This window comes from Lactuca saligna, chromosome 5 (genome assembly GCF_052625555.1).
Source record: "Lactuca saligna cultivar CGN05327 chromosome 5, ASM5262555v1, whole genome shotgun sequence".
NCBI classification, from domain to species: domain Eukaryota; kingdom Viridiplantae; phylum Streptophyta; class Magnoliopsida; order Asterales; family Asteraceae; genus Lactuca; species Lactuca saligna.
Genome location: NC_136421.1, coordinates 5,045,139 through 5,061,242, shown reverse-complemented (window position 1 = coordinate 5,061,242; position 16,104 = coordinate 5,045,139).

The following is a 16,104-nucleotide window of genomic DNA, read 5'->3' as shown; positions in this document are numbered from 1 at the left end:
TTGCTATTAGTGAGAGTTCCTCCGCAGAGAAGTAAACATAGATGTACGTGAGGGAAGTGGTATCTCGACATGGGGTGCCGATCTCGATTGTCTCTGACCAGGATGTACGTTTCACTTCCAGATTCTGGAAGAAGTTTCATGAGGAGCTGGGTACTAGGCTGCATTTTAGTACTGCATATGACCCCCAGACAGACGGACAGAGTGAGCGGACGATTCAGACGCTCGAGGACATGCTCCGGGCATGTGTGATGGATTTCGGGGGGAGTTAGGATACGTACTTGCCATTGGCAGATTTTTCTTACAACAACAACCAACATTCGAGCATTGGTATGCCACCCTGTGAGCTGTTGTATGGGAGGAGGTGTCGGAACCCCATTTGTTGGGGAGAAGTCGGCCAGCCTGTATGGGCAGTACTGAGATCGTACTTCAGATGACAGAGCAGATCCAGCAGGTCAGACAGAGATTGTTGACCTCTCAGAGTCGTCAGAAGAGTTATGCGGAAAGATGCCGGTCCGAGCTTGAGTTTCAGGTCGGTGACTTTGTGATCCTGAAGGTCTCTCCTTGGAAATGAGTGATTCGATTCATGAAGAGGGGTAAGTTGGGGCCCCGGTATATTGGTCCATTTCGGGTGATCGCGAGGGTAGGCAGGGTAGCCTATCGTTTGGAATTGCCAACAGAGTTAGGGTAGATTCACAACACTTTCCATGTGTCACAATTACGGTAGTGTATAGCCGATGAGTCGGCAGTAGTTCCATTAGAGGATATTCAGGTGGATGCGAGCCTGAATTAAGCTAAGAGACCAGTGGCAATCAAAGATCGGAAAATCATAGTTCTGAGGAACAAGAAAGTACCCTTGGTTTTGGTTCGGTGGCAGCATCGGAAGGGGTCCGATATGACCGGGGAGCCGGAGCGTGAGATGCACGAGCAACATCCGGAGTTATTTGCAGAGCGAGACTTCGATGGCGAAGTCTAGTTCTAGTGGGGGAGAATTGTAACAGCCTAGATTCCCAGGTATTAATTATTCTTATATTTTTGGTATTTTGTGAGTAGACTCGGCGAGTTGGAGCTCAAACTCGCCGAGTAGGATCGCGAATTGGACAAGGATTCGCGTCTGGACTCGGCGAGTCCAAGGAGTGGACTCGGCGAGTCCATGCTGTTTAATGGAACCCTAATTCTCCGGGTTTGGAGCCTATTTAAGGGAACTTATTGCCTCTTAGTGCGGCTACCAGTCCCTTGAGAGAACCCTAAGAGAGCTAATTCGTTTTGGAAGAGAGGAAGTCACTTTTGGGCCTTTGTATTCTTTGTTTAGCAAGAAGAAGGTGGCAAGAGCAAGGAGGAGGTGAGATTACAATAGATCCAGGGTCCAGAGGCTTCATTTTGAGGTAAGGGTTCGAATCTCCTTCAGTTATAAGGTTGATCTTTAGAGTTAGGGTTTTATACCCCCCCCCCCCTTGGAGAGTGATTATGTGAAGCAAATGGTCCCTCTTCGAGTTTGTGCCTTGGATGTGGACTCAAAGAGGTCGAGAGACGTTAACTATTGGAGCTTTTTGGGTTATTATGGAGTCATTGGACCTAGGTGGTTATTTTTGGGGCAAAATATCCTTTGGATGCCTTGTGGGGGGTAAACAAGCATCAAGCTTCGAACTTTACGTGACATTCATGCTTGGGAAGGCCAGATCTAGGGTTTGGGAAAGCAGATCTAACCTCAGAAGGTCAAAATAAGTGTGTGCATGGCATGAACTCGGCGAGTTTTTCTAGGGACTCGACGAGTAGGGTTGGGGTTTCACGTAATATGTTCAGTGAGTGGACTCGCCGGGTTGGGGGATAACCTAGTGAGTCAGGAAGAGTTAATATGGGGTTGAGTCAAGCCGGAACTCGCATAGTTATTCTTGAGACTCGGCGAGTTGAGTCGTGGTTGCCTTGTGATTCAAGCCAGGTGGAAACTCGTCGAGTTAGGGGAGTGCCTGACGTGCCAAGAAAGATCCGTGGGAGTCAGTGAATGCATTAGACTCGCCGAGTTACTTTGGTGCACTCACCGAGTCCGGTCAAAGTTGACCGTTGACTAGAGTTGACCAATGTTGACTTGATAGGGTTAGTCAACCTTAGTTGTAAAAGTGTTAATTAGAGATATATTGTATTATAGGAAGATTATAGTGCGGGGGATCGAGCACGAGTGATTCCAGGGATTTGCGAGTTATCGAGATACACGAGGTGAGTCTTCTCACTATACTTTACCTTGAGTCGGTAACTAGAGTTATGTGATACAATGCTTGTATGCTATATATATGTTATGTGTTGCGCTGCATTATTCTTTGTGATTTATGCTGTGCATGTTTACAGAGTTAGAACCTGAGGGTTCACAGAGTTTGGGTGCACGGACCCACAGAGTTATAGCCTCGAGTGGCTAATATGTGATATATGTGGTATTTTGGGGAACTCACTAAGCTTTGTGCTTACAGTGTTTGGTGTTATTTGTTTCAGGTACTAGTGGCGACCGTGGGAAGACGCCGACTTGATCAGTACACACACACACGGGATTTTATGTTATGAGATCTTGGGATTTTTGTATGACATGAATCGTATTTCAAACATGGGTGTTTTTACGAATATTAAATGAATTATGTTTTTATAAAATGCGAAAAATTGTTTTGAAATTTTACGGTGTTACAGATTCTTTAGAAGGGATTTTGAAGTTGGAAGTGCCTAGCTTGGAATGATGACATTGGATCCAGAAACTCTTCACCACTAGTAGTCTTTTTTGAGGTATAAAGTTGACACCTTGGCTTGTTGTAATCTAGATCTCTTGATTTGAAGTTTTTGCATAATTTTGGGATTTTGGTTGGGGTGTCCAAGATGTTGAAGGTTCCAGGGGTTATTATATTAGATTTAACCCTTTCATGACTTCTCTTGGCTTAAAGTTGCAAACTTTATTGGGTTCTAGGTCCCATTCATGCAATAAGTACCTCATTAAGTCTTTATTAAACCCTAGATTGTATTTGTAACTTGCATGGACATAAAGTTTGAAACTTTACGTGATTTTCCAGCCATTGGACACTGAATCTGTATTTTGGGTCTATTTTTTGAGAGTTTAAGGGCTTAATAGGTTAAGACTCACTCTAATGAGCCTAGGGTTTGAGTTTGACTCTTTATGGATGGTTCTTAAGGGTAAAGTTGGAAATTTTACCATTATAGACATTGTTTTGGAAGAGATCTGAGATTGGGAGTCCCTAGATTCGATGGAAACAACTTAATGCATAAAGAGGTTGGATTTCTGGCCAACTCGGCGAGTTCGTTAGTGAGCTCGACGAATTGATTGGATTTTTCCCGATTTGTGCAGACAGTGGAGAAACTCAACAAGTTGAACGCCAACTTAGCGAGTTGGGAACTCACTAAGCATTAGCTTATAATTTGTTGATTGTTTCAGATACTTCCGAATCAAAGGGCAAGGGCCTGACGTGATGGCTCACAAATGCACTCTCTAACATTTTGTTATGGACACTCTGATCTTTTGAATAATTATCCGATGTAATGGAATTTTGGGAGATAATTTGTGATTGGAATTTACAATTAATGAACATGGGTTTTAATATTTAAACAAAAAAAATTATTAGAATATTTTGGATCGTTACATATCTCCTTAATAGTATATGGTGGTAAAGGGGCTATACCTACAAATAAAGGTAATGCACGACCATAACATGTTATAAATGTATTTTTACAAAGGTAATGAATATCGAGAACAATCTAGAAATTCACTTTATGTTAGATAAATGGTTTTGTGCTATCATAATATACTTTTTATTATATATAATTGTCCAGGTTCCATTTCTTATTTAATGGGAAAACTTGTGCATGTTGTTGTTGTATGACGAATTACCAATTTTAATTTTTTTAGTCATTTAGTTTAAATATTATAAAAACGATTATTTTTAGATGGAAAAAAATTAATTTGATAATAAATATTCTTTGTCAGAAAAAAAAAACACTGTAATATTAATATAAAGATAATACAACTCGTTAGACATAAAAAAAATATAGTAAGATAGTAAGATAATATTAAAAAGTTAAAAATAATATAACTTAAAAAAATCCTTATATTTTGATTTATTTGCGAAAATACTCACATTCTTTGGTGAACAATTTATCGGGTAAAAATGTCAACCTACAAACAATTGTTAGTTTTTGAGATTTAATTGACTAAAAAAAACATAAATTAAATTGTTAATAGGGTCAAAACATAAAATACACAAAGTAACAATTTCATTTCGCGTATTTATTTTAATGATTGAGATATTATGCTTATATTATGTTATGCGTAGGTACTTTTCTTGTGAATTCTGTACCTGCCTTGGTGTTATTTGGCTCGGGTGCGAGTCGGTCTTTTGTATCTTTGGCTTTTAGTCAGCATATTAGTGTTAGTCGCGAGGCGCTGAGTCGGCCTCTGAGAGTTTCCATAGCTGACGAGAGGGTGATATATGCCACAGAGGTGATCCGCGGGTACGTATTTGAGATTTTCGGTGTTGAGTTCCCGATTGACTTGGTTCCTATTGCGATGGGGGGTGTCTGTGTCATTGTGGGCATGGACTGGTTGAGCAGATTCGGTGCGGTTATTGATTGCGAGCGACAACTGGTGACCATACGAAACCCTAGTGGAGGAGTTCTTACGGTGTACGGCGAGTGTACCCATTCTGAATGAACGTTTTGTTCGGCCGCTAGGGTGAGGCAGTGTCTACAACAGAGCTGTAAGGGTTTTGTGGTGTACGTGATGGATATGCGGGTTGACTCCGAGAGGCCGAGGTCAGTGGAGGAGGTTCCGATAGTGCGTGAGTTCCCATATGTCTTTCCAGAGGAGTTGCCGAGTGTGCCTCCCGCGAGGCAAGTGGAGTTCAGTATCGATTTGGTTCCGGGAGTCGCGCCTATTGCCAAGGTGCCTTATCGCCTTGCGCCTTCAGAGATGCAGGAGTTGTCCTCACAGCTTCAGGAGCTGTTGGGAAAGGGATTTATTCTGCCGAGCAGCTCGTTGTGGGGATCGCCTATCCTTTTTGTTAAGAAGAAGGATGGTTCACACCGGATGTGCATTGATTACCGGGAGTTGAACAAGCTGACGGTCAAGAACCGTTACCCGTTTCCGAGGATCGACGATTTGTTCGATCAGTTACAGGGAGCATCTTGGTTCTCCAAGATCGATTTGAGGTTTGGATACCATCAGGTGAGGGTGCGAGATGAGGTCATCCAGAAGACAACATTCAAGACGCGTTATGGGCATTACGAGTTTGTGGTGATGCCTTTCGAGCTCACCAATGCCCCGACAGTGTTCATGGATCTTATGAACCGAGTGTGCAGGCCGATGCTGGATCGGTCAGTGATTGTATTCATCGATGACATCTTGGTATATTCGAGGTCTAGAGAGCAGCATGAGGAGCATTTGAGGGAGATCCTCGGAGTTCTGAGATCGGAGAGGCTTTATGCCAAATTCTCCAAGTGTGATTTCTGGTTGCGAGAGGTTCAGTTCCTCGGACATCTCGTTAACTAGAAAGGGATATTGGTCGACCCGGCCAAAGTTGAGGCAGTGATGAGATGGGAGGTGCCGAGGTCACCCTCCGAGATCAGGAGTTTTCTAGGGTTGGTTGGTTATTATCGGAGATTTATCAAGGATTTTTCTAAGATCGCAGTGCCACTCACCAGATTGACCCGGAAGGGTGTCACTTTTTCATGGGGCCCCGAGCAGCAGGCCTCCTTTGAGACGCTTTGCCAAAGGTTTGTTGGATTGGTGTCTAAGTCCATAACTATTTTGGTATGTACTTGACCCGATGGTGCATGGTCCTTTTGGGTTGCCTTCACCAAAGCAACTTGATTAGAGAAATAAATAAAGAGAGAGAGGTTATTATGATTTATTAATATGTTATAAGAATAATATATTAAAGGAGAAATCATATTTGCTTAATTAATATTGGTCAATAGTTAATTAGGAAATAATTTTGTGATCAAGTGTAATTAATTAAACTAGAGGGGCTGAATTGTAATTATGTGATAGTTACAAAATATGGTAATGGTTATCCTAAATATGGGTTGAACGAATTCAAGGAGATAAGGATCCTTGAAATCGTCCGAAGGATAAAGGATAAGGGTTTTCAAGGCTTATTTTATGGTTGCTTTGTGCATAAGCAATTAGATAAGGATAATGACTGAAACCCTATCTCTACACCTATATAAAGACCCTAAGGCCTTAGAATTCGTGTACTTGTTCCCAAGAAGTCCTAAGGACGAATTCTAACCTCTCACCTCTCTCTTTATACCTTCTCCATTTTCTCTTGGTGTTTGTAAGCCATTAGAGGAGTGACACTTGTGACTCTAAGCATTCCAAAGTCAAATCAAGGAGATTTGGGATTGTTATTGCTACATAACAATCAAGGTAACATTATAAACCTATTCTTATGTTAATATGATTACTTGTATGCTAGAATTATGGTTTATAGTCTTGGATTCAAAGCATGTACAATAGAGAAACCTAGATCCAAGCATTAGGGTTTGTATGAGCACATAGGATGTCTAATGACCAAAACCCATCAAGGTTATGCGAGGCCCCGATGTTAGCCCTCCCGGAGGGAATGGAGGACTTTGTGGTATACTGTGATGCATCGATCTTGGGGATGGGAGCGGTGCTGATGCAGAGAGGGCATGTGATATCATACGCATCGAGGCAGCTGAAGCCACATGAGACGAGGTATCCCACCCATGACCTAGAGTTGGGGGCAGTAGTGTTCACCCTCAAAATTTGGCATCACTATCTGTATGGGGTTCAGTGTACGATATATACGGACCTTAAGAGTCTGAAATATTTGATGGATCAGCCCAACCTAAATATGAGGCAGAGGAGATGGTTGGATGTGGTTAAGGACTATGATTGTGAGATCCTGTAGCATCCGGACAAGGCTAATGTAGTAGCCGACGCCCTGAGTCGCAGGACGGAGAGCACCCCGTTGCGAGGTGTATGTTTGCGTTTGACCGTGATGGCTCCGGTGTTGGACACCATTCGTGGAGCACAGGCTGAGGCCGTGAGGTCGGAGAACCAGAAGAAGGAGCGAGTGGTAGGGTTGGTATCGGAGAACGTTACCGATGGTCGGGGGCTTATGACATTTCAGGGGCGGATTTGGGTGCCGTTTGCGGGAGGGACGCGTACCATTTTGATGGAAGAAGCTTATCGGTCGAAATTCTCGATCCATCCAGGGGCCACTAAGATGTATTTGGATCTGAGGAAGGAGTATTGGTGGCCCTGTATGAAGAGGGATGTTGCGAGGTTTGTTGAGAGGTGCTTAACCTGCCGTAGGGTTAAGGCCGAGCGCCAGAGACCGCATGGTAGGTTGCAGCCGTTGGAGGTTCCCGAATGGAAGTGGGAACAGATTACCATGGATTTTATCACCAAGTTTCCAAGGACTGCGAGGGGGAGTCGATGCAATTTGGGTGATTGTGGACAGGTTGACGAAAAGCACCCACTTCCTTGCTATTAGTGAGAGTTCCTCCGCAGAGAAGTAAACATAGATGTACGTGAGGGAAGTGGTATCTCGACATGGGGTGCCGATCTCGATTGTCTCTGACCAGGATGTACGTTTCACTTCCAGATTCTGGAAGAAGTTTCATGAGGAGCTGGGTACTAGGCTGTATTTTAGTACCGCATATCACCCCCAGACAGACGGACAGAGTGAGCGGACGATTCAGACGCTCGAGGACATGCTCCGGGCATGTGTGATGGATTTCGGGGGGGAGTTAGGATACGTACTTGCCATTGGCAGATTTTTCTTACAACAACAACCATCATTCGAGCATTGGTATGCCACCCTTTGAGCTGTTGTATGGGAGGAGGTGTCGGAACCCCATTTGCTGGGGAGAAGTCGGACAGCCTGTTATGGGCAGTACTGAGATCGTACTTCAGATGACAGAGCAGATCCAGCAGGTCAGACAGAGGTTGTTAACCTCTCAGAGTCGTCAGAAGAGTTATGCGGACAGACGTCGGTCCGAGCTTGAGTTTCAGGTTGGTGACTTTGTGCTCCTGAAGGTCTCTCCTTGGAAAGGAGTGATTCGATTCAGGAAGAGGGGCAAGTTGGGGCCCCGATATATTGGTCCATTTCGGGTGATCGCGAGGGTAGGCAGGGTAGCCTATCGTTTGGAATTTCTAGCAGAGTTGGGGTAGATTCATAACACTTTCCATGTGTCGCAATTACGGAAGTGTATAGCCGATGAGTCGGAAGTGGTTCCAATAGAGGATATTCAGGTGGATGCGAGCCTGAATTATGCTGAGAGACCAGTGGTAATCAAAGATCGGAAAATCAAAGTTCTGAGGAACAAGGAAGTACCCTTGGTTTTGGTTCAGTGGCAGCATCGGAAGGGGTCCGATATGACCGGGGAGCCGGAGCGTGAGATGCGCGAGCAGCATCCGGAGTTATTTGCAGAGCGAGACTTGGAGGGCGAAGTCTAGTTCTAGTGGGGGATAATTGTAACAGCCCAGATTCCCAGGTATTAATTATTCTTATATTTTTGGTATTTTGTGAGGAGACTCGGCGAGTTGGAGCTCAAACTCGCCGACTAGGATCGCGATTTGGACAAGGATTCGCGTTTGGACTCGGCGAGTCCAAGGAGTGGACTCGGCGAGTCCATGCTGTTTAATGGAACCCTAATTCTCCGGGTTTGGAGCCTATTTAAGGGAACTTATAGCCTCTTAGTGCGGCTACCAGTCCCTTGAGAGAACCCTAAGAGAGCTAATTCGTTTTGGGAGAGAGGAAGTCACTTTTGGGCCTTTGTATTCTTTGTTTAGCAAGAATAAGGTGTCAAGAGCAAGGAGGAGGTGAGATTACCGCAGATCCAGGGTCCAGAGGCTTCATTTTGAGGTAAGGGTTCGAATCTCCTTCAGTTATAGGGTTGATCTTTAGAGTTAGGGTTTTATCCCCCCCCCCCCCCTTTGGAGAGTGATTATGTGAAGCATATGGTCCCTCTTCGAGTTTGTGCCTTGGATGTGGACTCAAAGAGGTCTAGAGATGTTAACTATTGGAGCTTTTTGGGTTATTATGGAGTCATTGGACCTAGGTGGTTATTTTTGGGGCAAAATATCCTTTTGATGCCTTGTGGGGGTTAAACAAGCATCAAGCTTCGAACTTTACGTGACATTCATGCTTGGGAAGGCCAGATCTAGGGTTTGGGAAAGCAGATCTAACCTCAGAAGGTCAAAATAAGTGTGTGCATGGCATGAACTCGCCGAGTTGTTCTTGGGACTTGGTAAGTAGGGTTGGGGTTTCACGTAACATGTTCAGTGAGTGGACTCGCCGGGTTGGGGGATAACCCCGTGAGTCAGGAAGAGTTAATATGGGGTTGAGTCAAGCCGGAACTCGCATAGTTATTCTTGAGACTCGGCGAGTTGAGTCGTGGTTGCCTTGTGATTCAAGCCAGGTGGAAACTCGTCGAGTTAGGGGAGTGCCTGACGTGCCAAGAAAGATCCGTGGGAGTCAGTGAATGCATTAGACTCGCCGAGTTACTTTGGTGCACTCACCGAGTCCGGTCAAAGTTGACCGTTGACTAGAGTTGACCAATGTTGACTTGATAGGGTTAGTCAACCTTAGTTGTAAAAGTGTTAATTAGAGATATATTGTATTATAGGAAGATTATAGTGCGGCGGATCGAGCACGAGTGATTCCAGGGATTTGCGAGTTATCGAGATACACGAGGTGAGTCTTCTCACTATACTTTACCTTGAGTCGGTAACTAGAGTTATGTGATACAATGCTTGTATGCTATATATATGTTATGTGTTGCGCTGCATTATTCTTTGTGATTTATGCTGTGCATGTTTACAGAGTTAGAACCTGAGGGTTCACAGAGTTTGGGTGCACGGACCCACAGAGTTATAGCCTCGAGTGGCTAATATGTGATATATGTGGTATTTTGGGGAACTCACTAAGCTTTGTGCTTACAGTGTTTGGTGTTATTTGTTTCAGGTACTAGTGGCGACCGTGGGAAGACGCCGACTTGATCAGTACACACACACACGGGATTTTATGTTATGAGATCTTGGGATTTTTGTATGACATGAATTGTATTTCAAACATGGGTGTTTTTACGAATATTAAATGAATTATTTTTTTATAAAATGCGAAAAATTGTTTTGAAATTTTACGGTGTTATAGATTCTTTAGAAGGGATTTTGAAGTTGGAAGTGCCTAGCTTGGAATGAGGACATTGGATCCAGAAACTCTTCACCACTAGTAGTCTTTTTTGAGGTATAAAGTTGACACCTTGGCTTGTTGTAATATAGATCTCTTGATTTGAAGTTTTTGCATAATTTTCGGATTTTGGTTGGGGTGTCCAAGATGTTGAAGGTTCCAGGGGTTATTATATTAGATTTAACCCTTTCATGACTTCTCTTGGCTTAAAGTTGCAAACTTTATTGGGTTCTAGGTCCCATTCATGCAATAAGTACCTCATTAAGTCTTTATTAAACCCTAGATTGTATTTGTAACTTGCATGGACGTAAAGTTCGAAACTTTACGTGATTTTCCAGCCATTGGACACTGAATCTGTATTTTGGGTCTATTTTGTGAGAGTTTAAGGGCTTAATAGGTTAAGACTCACTCTAATGAGCCTAGGGTTTGAGTTTGACTCTTTATGGATGGTTCTTAAGGGTAAAGTTGGAAATTTTACCATTATAGACATTGTTTTGGAAGAGATCTGAGATTGGGAGTCCCTAGATTCGATGGAAACAACTTAATGCATAAAGAGGTTGGATTTCTGGCCAACTCGGCGAGTTCGTTAGTGAGCTCGACGAATTGATTGGATTTTTCCCGATTTGTGCAGACAGTGGAGAAACTTAACGAGTTGAACGCCAACTTAGCGAGTTGGGAACTCACTAAGCATTAGCTTATAATTTGTTGATTGTTTCAGATACTTCTGAATCAAAGGGCAAGGGCCCGACGTGATGGCTCACAAATGCACTCTCTAACATTTTGTTATGAACACTCTGATCTTTTGAATAATTATCCGATGTAATGGAATTTTGGGAGATAATTTGTGATTGGAATTTACAATTAATGAACATGGGTTTTAATATTTAAACAAAAAAAAATTATTAGAATATTTTGGATCGTTACATATCTCCTTAATAGTATATGGTGGTAAAGGGGCTATACCCACAAATAAAGGTAATGCACGATCATAACATGTTATAAATGTATTTTTACAAAGGTAATGAATATCGAGAACAATCTAGAAATTCACTTTATGTTAGATAAAGGGTTTTGTGCTATCATAATATATTTTTTATTATATATAATTGTCTAGGTCAATTTCTTATTTAATGGGAAAACTTGTTAATGTTGTTGTATGACGAATTACCAATTTTAATTTTTTTAGTCATTTAGTTTAAATATTATAAAAACGATTATTTTTAGATGGAAAAAAATTAATTTGATAATAAATATTCTTTGTCAGAAAAAAAACACTGTAATATTAATATAAAGATAATACAACTCGTTAGACATAAAAAAAATATAGTAAGATAGTAAGATAATATTAAAAAGTTAAAAATAATATAACTTAAAAAAATCCTTATATTTTGATTTATTTGCGAAAATACTCACATTCTTTGGTGAACAATTTATCGGGTAAAAATGTCAACTTACAAACAATTGTTAGTTTTTGAGATTTAATTGACTAAAAAAAACATAAATTAAATTGTTAATAGGGTCAAAACATAAAATATACAAAGTAACAATTTCATTTCGCGTATTTATTTTAATGATTGAGATATTATGCTTATATTATGTTATGCGTAGGTACTTTTCTTGTGAATTCTGTACCTGCCTTGGTGTTATTTGACTCGGGTGCGAGTCGGTCTTTTGTATCTTTGGCTTTTAGTCAGCATATTAGTGTTAGTCGCGAGGCGCTGAGTCGGCCTCTGAGAGTTTCCATAGCTGACGAGAGGGTGATATATGCCACAGAGGTGATCCGCGGGTGCGTATTCGAGATTTTCGGTGTTGAGTTCACGATTGACTTGGTTCCTATTGCGATGAGGGATGTCTGTGTCATTGTGGGCATGGACTGGTTGAGCAGATTCTGTGCGGTTATTGACTGCGAGCGACAGCTGGTGACCATACGAAACCCTAGTGGGGGAGTTCTTACGGTGTACGGCGAGGGTACCCGTTCTGGATCAGCGTTTTGTTCGGCCGCTAGGGTGAGGCAGTGTCTACTACAGGGCTGTAAGGGTTTTGTGGCGTACGTGATGGATATACGGGTTGACTCCGAGAGGCCGAGGTCAGTGGAGGAGGTTCGATAGTGCGTGAGTTCCCATATGTCTTTCCAGAGGAGTTGCCGAGTGTGCCTCCCGCGAGGCAAGTGGAGTTCAGTATCGATTTGGTTCCAGGAGTCGCGCCTATTGCCAAGGTGCCTTATCGCCTTGCGCATTCAGAGATGCAGGAGTTGTCCTCACAACTTCAGGAGCTGTTGGGAAAGGGGTTTATTCTGCCGAGCAGCTCGCTGTGGGGAGCGCCTATCCTTTTTGTTAAGAAGAAGGATGGTTCACACCGGATGTGCATTGATTACCGGGAGTTGAACAAGCTGGCGGTCAAGAACCGTTACTCGTTGCCGAGGATCGACGATTTGTTCGATCAGTTACAGGGAGCATCTTGGTTCTCCAAGATCGATTTGAGGTCTGGATACCATCAGGTGAGGGTGCGAGATGAGGACATCCAGGAGACAGCATTCAAGACGCGTTATGGGCATTACGAGTTTGTGGTGATGCCTTTCGGGCTCACCAATGCCCCGACAGTGTTCATGGATCTCATGAACCGAGTGTGCAGGCCGACGCTGGATCAGTCAGTGAATGTATTCATCGATGACATCTTGGTATATTCGAGGTCTAGAGAGCAGCATGAGGAGCATTTGAGGGAGATCCTCGGAGTTCTGAGATCGGAGAGGCTTTATGCCAAATTCTCCAAGTGTGATTTCTGGTTGCGAGAGGTTCAGTTCCTCGGACATCTCGTTAACTAGAAAGGGATATTGGTCGACCCGGCCAAAGTTGAGGCAGTGATGAGATGGGAGGTGCCGAGGTCACCCTCCGAGATCAGGAGTTTTCTAGGGTTGGCTGGTTATTATCGGAGATTTATCAAGGATTTCTCTAAGATCGCAGTGTCACTCACCAGATTGACCCGGAAGGGTGTCACTTTTTCATGGGGCCCCGAGCAGCAGGCTTCCTTTGAGACGCTTCGCTAAAGGTTATGCGAGGCCCCGATGTTAGCCCTCCCAGAGGGAATGGAGGACTTTGTGGTATACTGTGATGCATCGATCTTGGGGATGGGAGCGGTGATGATGCAGATAGGGCATGTGATAGCATACGCATCGAGGCAGCTGAAGCCACATGAGACGAGGTATCCCACCCATGACCTAGAGCTGGGGGCAGTAGTGTTCGCCCTCAAAATTTGGCATCACTATCTGTATAGGGTTCGGTGTACGATATATACGGACCATAAGAGCCTGAAATATTTGATGGATCAGCCCAACCTAAATATGAGGCAGAGGAGATGGTTGGATATGGTTAAGGACTATGATTGTAAGATCTTGTACCATCCGGACAAGGCTAATGTAGTAGCCGACGCCCTGAGTCGCAAGGCGGAGAGCGCCCCGTTGCGAGGTGTATGTTTGCGTTTGACCGTGATGGCTCCGGTGTTGGACACCATTCGTGGAGCACAGGCTGAGGCCGTGAGGTCGGAGAACCATAAGAAGGAGCGAGTTGTAGGGTTGGTATCGGAGTTCGTTACCGATGGTCGGGGGCTTATGACATTTCAGGGGCGGATTTGGGTGCCGTTTGCGGGAGGGACGCGTACCATTTTGATGGAAGAAGCTTATCGGTCGAAATTCTCGATCCATCCAGGGGCCACTAAGATGTATTTGGATCTGAGGAAGGAGTATTGGTGGCCCTGTATGAAGAGGGATGTTGCGAGGTTTGTTGAGAGGTGCTTAACCTGCCGTAGGGTTAAGGCCGAGCGCCAGAGACCGCATGGTAGGTTGCAGCCGTTGGAGGTTCCCGAATGGAAGTGGGAACAGATTACCATGGATTTTATCACCAAGTTTCCAAGGACTGCGAGGGGGAGTCGATGCAATTTGGGTGATTGTGGACAGGTTGACGAAAAGCACCCACTTCCTTGCTATTAGTGAGAGTTCCTCCGCAGAGAAGTAAACATAGATGTACGTGAGGGAAGTGGTATCTCGACATGGGGTGCCGATCTCGATTGTCTCTGACCAGGATGTACGTTTCACTTCCAGATTCTGGAAGAAGTTTCATGAGGAGCTGGGTACTAGGCTGTATTTTAGTACCGCATATCACCCCCAGACAGACGGACAGAGTGAGCGGACGATTCAGACGCTCGAGGACATGCTCCGGGCATGTGTGATGGATTTCGGGGGGGAGTTAGGATACGTACTTGCCATTGGCAGATTTTTCTTACAACAACAACCATCATTCGAGCATTGGTATGCCACCCTTTGAGCTGTTGTATGGGAGGAGGTGTCGGAACCCCATTTGCTGGGGAGAAGTCGGACAGCCTGTTTTGGGCAGTACTGAGATCGTACTTCAGATGACAGAGCAGATCCAGCAGGTCAGACAGAGGTTGTTAACCTCTCAGAGTCGTCAGAAGAGTTATGCGGACAGACGTCGGTCCGAGCTTGAGTTTCAGGTTGGTGACTTTGTGCTCCTGAAGGTCTCTCCTTGGAAAGGAGTGATTCGATTCAGGAAGAGGGGCAAGTTGGGGCCCCGATATATTGGTCCATTTCGGGTGATCGCGAGGGTAGGCAGGGTAGCCTATCGTTTAGAATTGCCAGCAGAGTTGGGGTAGATTCACAACACTTTCCATGTGTCGTAATTACGGAAGTGTATAGCCGATGAGTCGGCAGTAGTTCCATTAGAGGATATTCAGGTGGATGCGAGCCTGAATTATGCTGAGAGACCAGTGGCAATCAAAGATCGGAAAATCAACGTTCTGAGGAACAAGGAAGTACCCTTGGTTTTGGTTCAGTGGCAGCATCGGAAGGGGTCCGATATGACCGGGGAGCCGGAGCGTGAGATGCGCGAGCAGCATCCGGAGTTATTTGCAGAGCGAGACTTGGAGGGCGAAGTCTAGTTCTAGTGGGGGATAATTGTAACAGCCCAGATTCCCAGGTATTAATTATTCTTATATTTTTGGTATTTTGTGAGGAGACTCGGCGAGTTGGAGCTCAAACTCGCCGAGTAGGATCGCGATTTGGACAAGGATTCGCGTTTGGACTCGGCGAGTCCAAGGAGTGGACTCGGCGAGTCCATGCTGTTTAATGGAACCCTAATTCTCCGGGTTTGGAGCCTATTTAAGGGAACTTATAGCCTCTTAGTGCGGCTACCAGTCCCTTGAGAGAACCCTAAGAGAGCTAATTCGTTTTGGGAGAGAGGAAGTCACTTTTGGGCCTTTGTATTCTTTGTTTAGCAAGAAGAAGGTGTCAAGAGCAAGGAGGAGGTGAAGTTACAGCAGATCCAGGGTCCAGAGGCTTCATTTTGAGGTAAGGGTTCGAATCTCCTTCAGTTATAGGGTTGATCTTTAGAGTTAGGGTTTTATACCCCCCCCCCCCCTTGGAGAGTGATTATGTGAAGCAAATGGTCCCTCTTCGAGTTTGTGCCTTGGATGTGGACTCAAAGAGGTCCAGAGACGTTAACTATTGGAGCTTTTTGGGTTATTATGGAGTCATTGGACCTAGGTGGTTATTTTTGGGGCAAAATATCCTTTTGATGCCTTGTGGGGGTTAAACAAGCATCAAGCTTCGAACTTTACGTGACATTCATGCTTGGGAAGGCCAGATCTAGGGTTTGGGAAAGCAAATCTGACCTCAGAAGGTCAAAATAAGTGTGTGCATGGCATGAACTCGCCGAGTTATTCTTGGGACTCGGCGAGTAGGGTTGGGGTTTCACGTAATATGTTCAGTGAGTGGACTCGCTGGGTTGGGGGATAACCCAGTGAGTCAGGAAGAGTTAATATGGGGTTGAGTCAAGCCGGAACTCGCATAGTTGTTCTTGAGACTCGGCGAGTTGAGTCGTGGTTGCCT